The 9,887-nt window shown below is 36.4% G+C and overlaps 1 long non-coding RNA gene across 1 annotated transcript; it reads left to right on the top strand.

Annotated features, from left to right (window-relative positions):
- Positions 1-5,827: 5,827 nt before the first annotated feature.
- Positions 5,828-9,774, top strand: LOC120636009. The gene is made up of 3 exons (XR_005659329.1): positions 5,828-5,912; positions 8,890-9,031; positions 9,755-9,774. It is a non-coding gene; the product is annotated as an uncharacterized LOC120636009 (long non-coding RNA).
- Positions 9,775-9,887: the final 113 nt, after the last annotated feature.

Genomic DNA, 9,887 nt, shown 5'->3' with positions numbered 1-9,887 from the left:
CTTCAGTAATTCTTTCATCTTTGAGGCAATTATGCTCTGGAACAATCTGCCTGCTGAAATCAGTGGAAGTAGTTCCCTTCCGATATGTAAGAGTCGTCTGAAGGGCTACTACCTCTCTTTGAGTGATGGAATCTGAAGTATATTCTTTCTTTTAAATTGTGTGTTAAAATCTACTTATGTATATTATGTTTGTTATATATTGATATATATTATGAATATTTATATATTGCGTATATTTATTTAAATTATATATGTATTTGTATCTTTACATTTATATATCAACACTCTTGGCACCATCCCGTTCTCTCGCTGTAAGTCCTATCTACAAAGGTTGCCTGTAAGAGATTGCTTGCAGCAATAAGGCCGCCTTTGCATGTCTACATTGTGTTCTGTATACTCCTTACTGTTTCTTTTCCTGTATGTTATACGTGCAATAAAGTGTTTCTTCTTCTTCTTCTTCAAACGAATAATAACTTAGCCACTAACCACACTATAACACATTAGGTCAGATCAAATTATGATAACCGTATTGACACTATCAAATGTCGAGTATCTTAAACGTAATAAAACTAGTTGGTAATACTATCTATTTACTATACCATTATACTTATTAATAAGTACTCATTATACTATCGCAAATACATTTTATGTTACTTTCTTTGCCTGAGTGGTTTGATTTATAGCCCTGATTACCTTTTCTAGTCACTAAGATAAATTATTGTTTTTATAAATAATTTGAATTCTACTTACAAGAATTAAACAAGAAAAAGAAAAGCAGAACAATTTTTTGAAGTAAAACTTCTTAAGGCGCGACTAGGGACTCAGGTTTTTTCTGACGGAAGTAACACTTACTTACAGAACTCTAAATATCTTGTAGTGTAACTGATGTTTTAATCTACCTTTATTCTGGTATACACGTACCTACCTAGTAACATCATAATTTATTATAAGTTCTATTAAAGTATTGCATTTGATTCGATGGTAGAAAATTTTTGAAACGTGACGACATCAAACGAGTCGCTGGGAGCCGATGGAAACAAGCGGCCCAGGACTGTGGATTTTGGAACTTTCTACAAAAGACCAATGTCCAGCAGTGGACTTCAATCGGTTGAAGTGATAATAATGATGATGAAGAGTTAGTATTAGGTTATGTAGAAAAAGCAGTTCGTAAACACAGGCTAAAGCATCAATCTGCATTAGAATCCTGCCATGGCAGCAAAGACACATCATTCGCACCGACGGCACACTAACTTATAAAATATAACGGCGTGAATTAGCTTTTGACGACGTAAACTACTCTCTCGCTAAAGTGATCCAGTGGTTGAAGCTAATAGTTTGGTTCTTAAAGGAAAAAAATCCAAGTGTATAAATTTTACTTCACCAAATGTTAAACACGTGAAAACCACTGCACTACTTAATAATGAGAAACTGAAACTGAAGGATACGACAGTTTTTCTAAGAATAACGTTAGATTCTTAACTTCAATGGGGCCCTGATGTACCTAAATAATTTATCAAAAAGGCTTACTTCTGCTGCCTATGCGGTAAAGAAGATACGCCATATGACCGTAGTATGCCATCTATGGAATCAAACTCGGGATCACCTAATAAGAATCTAATACTAGCTTCTCGCTCTCCTTCTGTAAACGTATTCAGTACAACTCAAACGTAACCATAGTCAAAAATACTAACCACTAGTAGTCTATTCATCATAGGTTGACGTATGAACTGAATGGTACTAACGCCAATATAGTTCACGCGTCACGTTATGATGAAAAAACTAGTCTACTATTTTAATATTTTTAAATTTATCAATTTATATTTTCAACCAGCGTTTTTAAAATGTAATTACCAATCATATGTATTTTTTATTTTAATCTAAAGACTTTCTTAATGAGTCATTATTTTATGCCTAAACCCAGAAAATTAACCGATTATATTAGCGAGCACGACTTTTATTGATTTTTCTGCTTGGCATCGCCCATTTTGTTTCTAGTCTTCGCTGCGTTTGGTTTGGAGTTTTCTTCATTTTGTTAATTTAATTTTAGTCATAATTGGGCTTATTGGTTATTTCATCTTTTTGTTTTGTAATGTGTAAGGTGTGCTGCAGAAATTATCATTAATAAGGGAAATATACTACAGATACGAAGAATCTCAAGCCGATGTAAGTATTTCATAGTACGCATGCAGTGCAATATATGTATATTTTTATTTTGTATTAATAAAGTACCGACGACAATTTGTTTATTTTACTTTTCTATGTAAATCTTGTAAATAATAATGTTTGGCGACTTGTTTTATTTTATTACTCTTTATAAATATGCATATTACTCGTTTTATGTATCTATATCTACATATCTACATAATCTATTAAAACTTTTTTTTTTATATAATCATTGTTAAAACGCCCTTTTTGTGAAGCTTGGCAAATGCAACCTTATCGCACGCATGCGCTGAATTATTTAACTGAATGATTTTTACTGTATTGTTTTAAACTTTTTATCTTTACCTACTAATGTTATAAAAGCGAAATTTTGTATATTAGTTACTTTATACTCTGTAGACTTCCATGTAGCGGCGTATCGATGTTGTATTTTGGTTATACAATATAGAGCTAGAGTCAGTTTTAGGCATATTTTTGTGGATGAAATTCGATGTTAATATTCTCCATTACATAAAATTCACAAAATATTTTTAATAATACAAGTTTTAATAAATTAAATTTGTATTATTGGAGCAGAGATGATGCACAGTATCTATGAGAGTGCCAACGCTTTTTCACCATTTTTTTTATAGTAGGTAATAATAGTCAGACCCAGCAGGTGGGCCGCCTGATGGTAAACGGAGACCATAGCCTAAAAACAGAGCAACACTTCATAGGGCATGCAAGGAGAACGTCCTGCAACACGGCTCCGTGTCCATCGAATTTGAGCCGTCGGTGTAAAGCCTCACGTACCCTGTAATTACACCGGCAACCACGCATTTCAGACCGGAACACAGCATTGCAACAATGCTGCTTAGCGGCAGAAATAAGCATGGCGATAGTAGTTCCCCAGACGAGCTCTGTCACAAAAAGCTAAAGATATTCATACTACTAAAGCCTAATACTGAAGCGGTGCTGTAATTGCAAGAACAACCAAATGTAAGTTGGTAATGCGCCGAGGGATGTAACCGAAATTACAGTCGGTGCAGCTCATGGATCTATCCTAGGTTCTCTATGTTATCCAGAATACGTAAACGAAAAATACTGTGCAAAATTCCAATATGCAGACTCAGGAACAAAGCACATGCATAAATAGCTGCTAAAAAGCTAAGATCAATATTTATAATTAATAATGCTTGACCATTTTGCCTTCACGGGCCTCCACGTGTTTAATCTTACAATCGACTATACAGATTGGCTCTGAACTGCATGCGATCCCAGCAAAAAATCGTCTTCAGCAAATTCCATATCACATTGCTCGGAGGAGACGTTGGGGTCCCAAGGTGCTGGAATGGCAGCCCCGCACGCAGCGTTGGTCGACCCCCAACGAGGTGGACAGACGACATTTAACGCGTCGCAGATAGCCGCTGGATCCAAGCGGCACAGAACCGTGGAATTTGGAACTCCCTACCTACCTAAGACCTTTGTCCAGAAGTGGACGTCTATCGGTTGATATGATGACGATAAATTTCCATACATAAAACAAATATAAAATAACAAATGTAGGTACACGCCTTAGGTGAAAGCGTTTTATTATCCATCTATTACATTTTTAGTAAACTTATTATTTTTATGGAACAAATAAAAAAATGCAATACAGTATATTGAAAAAAATTCAACTGGACTGAATTGCAACTTTAAATATGATAACTCTCAAATACGATTTCTTTTTAACTTTTTTTTTATTAGTTTTGGAGTAGCGCTTGACTACAGTCTCGCCTGATGGAAATTGCAGATGTGGCCTAAGACGGGACGCGCTTGCCTAGAAGATACATATTGACTCTTGAATTAAAGATACCCAAGTTGTAAGATTTAGGAAACACATAACTCGGCAGGGCGTTGCAAATCCCAGCCATGCGTATAAAAAAAAATGCAAATCGCTTTGTGTGAGATTTTTGGGATACTAACAATATAAGGACGTAAACACGCCCGGTGTCTTACGGTGCCATTGTAAAATGGTGAAGGGGGAACGAGATCGAACAATTCCTGAGTACACTTCTCGAAGTGTATCCTAAAAAACACCGACAAACTGGCTACCCTACGACTATGATCGAGATTTTGGAGTTTAGCCAAAAGTGGTGAAACCTCGCCTATAAGTCTCTTGGGACGGCAATCTACAGCATCTAAAGCGGCCAATTGATATTTGGCTGAGCCATCATAAAGCCATTACTACTTCAGTACTCCATGCACAACCGCACCTGAGCCTGATATAGGGTAACCAGTTGGTGGGGCATGAAGTACCGCCTCACATTATTGAGAATACCAATTATTTTTTGGTGGCTGGTGGTTCTTTAGATTCTATGGATCTACCGAAGTTGATGTTAGCAGAGATATCAGCTCTCAGGAGGTCAATTAGGTCAGTGTTCCGTTCGGAAATACCTTGAAAAAGTTGGAGTCAGTCAGAATAGTAAATTTGAACTCCACTAAATTCGCATCACCCCAATCAGAAACTTCTTCAAGGGAGGATTTCAAGCATTGTTTCATTTCACTCTGAGATCTACATCGCGTATACTTCTTGTGCTTGGAGTCGTAACTCTCCGTTACAGTGCTACCATCCCAAGGATTCCAGACTTTAGCAGATCATTACGGTGCAGAAGAAACAGATATTATGTAATACTCTTAATCCAGCTAAAAATCACATTATCACTACTCATAAGCAAAGTTTTAAATTATAATAACAAAATATTATGCTTTTAATTAACTAGTTATAAGAGTAAAAAAATTGTGTTAAATCCAAATAACCATTATGTAAAATATCGACTACCTTGTACCAAGTTTAATAAAGAGCCTGGCTTTTCGATTAAGGGTCTCAAACACAAAGAAAAAAACTTTGAAAAAAGTTATTAAAAATATCATATTGTAATCGATGTCATAAATTTAAACTGACAGGATTTGAACCTGCGACTCTGGCAGTCGCAGCCTGAGCTACGGCTCTTCAACTACCGATACCGATATTAGTATATGCATTTATATCTGATATTATATCTGGTACTGATATTATATTCTTATCAATCACTAACAATCCCAGTGCTGGCAACGGGATTGCTTGACGCATTTACTTACCTCTTGGCGGTGTATCTTCACACCATTTGAGCTATAGAATATTAAGTATTTATGCAGTTTCAGGATATTAAGATTATGGTAGGTTTACCTACTTGGAACAAATCAATTTAAAATATCAACATGATGGGGCAGCGGGCTTTCAAAATACGTGGTCACATAGACACGTCTAAAATAATTTACAATAGTCATATGATAGGGCTGAGCCCCAAAGCGTTGAGTTTTCAAAAAAATATCAACGTAGACTTCACAAGGCAGCCATTCTTAAACATGGATTAGAAAAGCTGGTGTTAATCTGAGCTAAATTAGTGAATTATTGTAAAATAGCGTTTACTAGACAAACCTATCCTAATTTAAAGTGGCATTTACCACGAGATCAAAGGCGTTGGACTTCTGTATTCTTCTTTATACTGTGACTATGCAGAGGACAGAGCGCATGACGAGAGTGGCACTGCAGGGTATTGATTTTCTCTAATAAAGGAGTGGCCTGCGTCCAGTTTGGCTCCAGTCATCGTTTCGTTTGGTTGTGTCTCAGTTATTTAAGGTATATTTATTAATTCTCTATTTAGGGTTTTTGCGTGTGTGTATAAATGCAAGAGACATTCATTAAGCAGGAAATACTCTTCAAGTGCGGAGAATATAATGTCAACGTAAGTATATTGTAATATTAAATAATATGGTATATAGGTATTTTATATATATTCTTTAGGTTGCCGGTATCTAGTATGTATCTATTAGGCAGACAATGTATTTTACGCTAGATTTATCATCTGTGTTTAGTTACAGTGCATACACCCTTTTTGCTAAGCTCGCCCGGGTAAAGCTAGCATACGCATGCGCAGAATGTACCAATTGGGTATTGGGTGTAGCTTTTAACCAAGGTGACCTGAAAGATATCTGAGATTAAAACTCAAACTTACCTAAAATCTAGCCCCATTATCTTGTCATTATATCATATTATTTTTCACAACAGGCAAAAAAGTTTGTCACTTTGAAGAATGGTGGTAGAATACCACCAACCCATAACTTTAATTAAAAAGAATTCAGAACTTAATTATTATTAGACATATACAAATTGGTATACTCAAAATAAGCCATAATATTCTTTTTTAACTTTTGGGCAATAGACAGTGCAGTGTATCATTCTCAATCAGTGCGAATAATTTATTAAAATTTGCACTGTGACCACGCCATTTTTTAAGCTCACCCGGGCAAAGCTAGCATACGCATGCGCAGAGTCTAGTCATCATTATTGGTTTTTTCCTTCAACTTTCACATCATATTGGATGGAGCTTTTAAACTTGAAACTTTAATAACTTTTAAATTATTCTGACCATAGAAACTCAAACCTCAACCTTGTAAATGAGAGTCATCTTGTAAATGAGAATGTCAAGTTTGTAATTGAGATAATGCCACTTTGTTTACTCAGGCTACCTGAAATTACGTCAACGTTGCGCGGTGCATAATGCTTAGGGAACTCCTCACTTATCAGGGGAAAAAAATATAAATTCGGTTTTTGTAATTCATAAGAAAAAAATTAATAATACAAACACAAAATACCACACCTTGTGGCATGAGACACAGACAATTGGTCAGTTTTTATTGATTCAACCACGAAACCATAATCTTAATTATTATTAGTAATAGTATACGTATACAAATTGGTATTTCAAAATAGACAGCAAAAATAATCTTATTTGCTTGGTTTACCACCTAATAACGCAGCTGCATAACGCATGCGCACACTTATTGATTTGATCATAACAAAGAACGGGCCGTGTTCAGTTGGTGGATCATTCTCGATCTGTGCAAACGTTTTTTGTTCATAGGATATACAAATTGGTATTTCGAAACAGTTAACTAATAGCCATAATATTCTTTATTAACTGGGCTTACCCACCCAATAACAACCACCACCACTTATTGCCTTTGTTCATCGATTGAAACCGTAAACGGGACACAGGACTGATGAACCATTTCCGTTGCAAAGCAGGACAATAAACAGTGCCGTTGGTGGATCATTCTTGATCAGTGCGAACTTTTTCGTTGAGCGACATAATGTTATCTACTTTTTATTAAAAAAAGTTAAGATTCAGCATTTCGACACCCTCTTTGTAAGCTCGCCCGGGCAAAGCTAGCATACGCATGCGCAAAGTCTACTCGTCATTAGTTATTTTTTTCTTCAACTTGCCCACCGGTTTTAAACTTGATGATGATTAAACTTGATACTTGAATGGAGCTTTTAAACTTGGTGGCTTTAAAAATATTTCTGACTTTGAAAACTCAAACCGGATCCCCTTATCTTATAATTCAAATTGATAATGCCTCTTTGTTAACTAAAACCACAAGTTTGGTTCGAGTTATATTAATCGGTTTCTACGCGACATCAAACCGGAAAGTATCGCTTACCGCCTTTTTAGAGACGTACCGCCTTTATCGGTAGGGTGCTATCGTGGTAGCATGCCTGCAAACAGACATAATATTCTTTGTTAGCTCGGATGACTCGTCCAATAACGCAGCTGCATAACGCATGCGCACAGTTTTTGATTTGTTCATAACAACCATATCAAAGCAAGTAACCGCTTTTTCGTGGTAAAGCACGACAAGGAACAGTGCAGCGACTCTCACTTGGTGGATCATTCTCCATTAGTCATCATCATGATCAACTCTTTGCCGGCCCACTAAGGGGCACGGGTCTCTTCTCAGATTTAAGATGTTTCAGGCTTAGTCGACCACGCTTGCAAAGTGCGGATTGGTAGACTTCACACACATTTGAGAACGTTATCCTCCTCCTTCCTCAAGATGTTCTTCTTCACCATCAAAGCAAGTGATATTTAAAATGTCTTAAATTGTCACAGCTCTCAATCATTACGAACAGTTTTTGTTGTCCGAAAAGATTTAATCCCCATTCTAAATGGTAAGACTTAGCATTGTGATTGCACCTCTTTTGTAAGCTGACAAAAGAGCAGCAAAGCTATCATACGCATGCGCTGAGCCCACTCATCATTATCGATTCTTTCCTCCGTCTGTCACAGCGTACTGGACGAAGCTGTTATAAATTAAACTTAAAACAAACCCCCTAAAAAAGTTGCATTTTCACTTTGATTACGATAAAAAGATTGTCGGTTGGTAGTGATTTTACCGCGACACTATAATTTCAATTATTATATACAAATTGGTCTTTCAAAGCCGCCAGCAAATAGCCATTACATTATTTGTTCGTTTGTGTTAATAACGCAGCTGCATAACGTATGACAACTAATAAACTAATTGATTTATTATTAGAAGCTGCACTAAGAGCGGAGACATGAAATTTCGCAAACGCATTCAATTGTGACGGTTACTTTTACTTACCGCCAAGACTGGCTGTTGCAGGTGAAGATGATTACCGACGAGGAACTCGTCAACGGCTAATTGCACAGACAAAAACATTGAACATGCGTTCAATTTTAACATTTTATTCTAAATGTCTTCATGACATAGCTGTTGCATTCTGGGTTGGCATCCGACGAGGAACTCCTCAACGAATTTGACCACAGACTCAAAATTTTGCATAGGTGTTTAATTCTGATCTTTGATTCATATTGAGAAAAAATCTTGTGGATAAATTCGAAATTCCTTCTTCAGCAGATGCAGATGGTGAGGCCGAGGCTCGATGTTCGTGCTGTCCGCGGAGCAAGTCCGCACGCTTGTGGATATGGCTAAAACTTGAGCTCGATGGTGAAATTCGACGCCGGACGACACAGGCGATCAGCGATAAAGTTATCCGGTAAGAAGAACTCACTACTTTAATAGACAAATACTTATATTTAAATTTATTTTAAAATTCTGTTTAAAAAGCTCATTGCTAATCGGATGCTAATCGTTTCGAATGACATTTGATCGAGCACTCGCCTACCTATCTGTAATACCTGAAGCGTGTTCTTAGATTCACCCGTTTACTAAACCCTCAGTCATCAAAGCTCTCCATATTATTTTTTTCGAAGTTTCGTCCTCTGCAAAAAACCATGACTGAAAAAAAACATACAATCTTCTCAGGAGAGATGATCACTAAATGAATCAGATCAGATCGATCAAAAATTTGTAAAATAATTTACTTCAGTAAAATTTCTACGAAATATTTTGTTCTCTTGTCAGAAAAACTGTTTGAATTTGTAGAAATAATGATAGCTTAGTTACCTGAAGTATCGCAATATAAGAAAATACTGTTTCATGTTTTCAGGGTACGGCACAAACAAGCGGGAAAAGCAGGCACCGTATTTAAACAGATGAGATGAGATGCGACATATGCTGTGTGATGCATACTTAGACCAGGTAAGCAGAATTTTTAGAACTATGCAGTGAGGCGAAGAAAGGCAATTTTTTACTTCAGTAAAATTTCTACGAAATATTTTGATCTCTTCTCAGAAAAACGGTTAGAATTTGTAGAAATGATGATAGCTTAGTTACCTGAAGTATCGCAATATAAGAAAATACAATTTCATGTTTTCAGGGTATGGCACAAACAAGCGGGAAAGCAGGCACCGTATTTAAACAGATGAGATGAGATGCGACATATGCTGTGTGATGCATACTTAGACCAGGTAAGCAGAATTTTTACAACTATACAGTCAGGCGAAGATAGG

Source organism: Pararge aegeria, chromosome Z, assembly GCF_905163445.1.
Source record: "Pararge aegeria chromosome Z, ilParAegt1.1, whole genome shotgun sequence".
NCBI lineage: Eukaryota > Metazoa > Arthropoda > Insecta > Lepidoptera > Nymphalidae > Pararge > Pararge aegeria.
The sequence above is the reverse complement of the archived record's forward strand: the minus strand, read 5'-3'. Positions and strand labels throughout refer to the sequence as shown.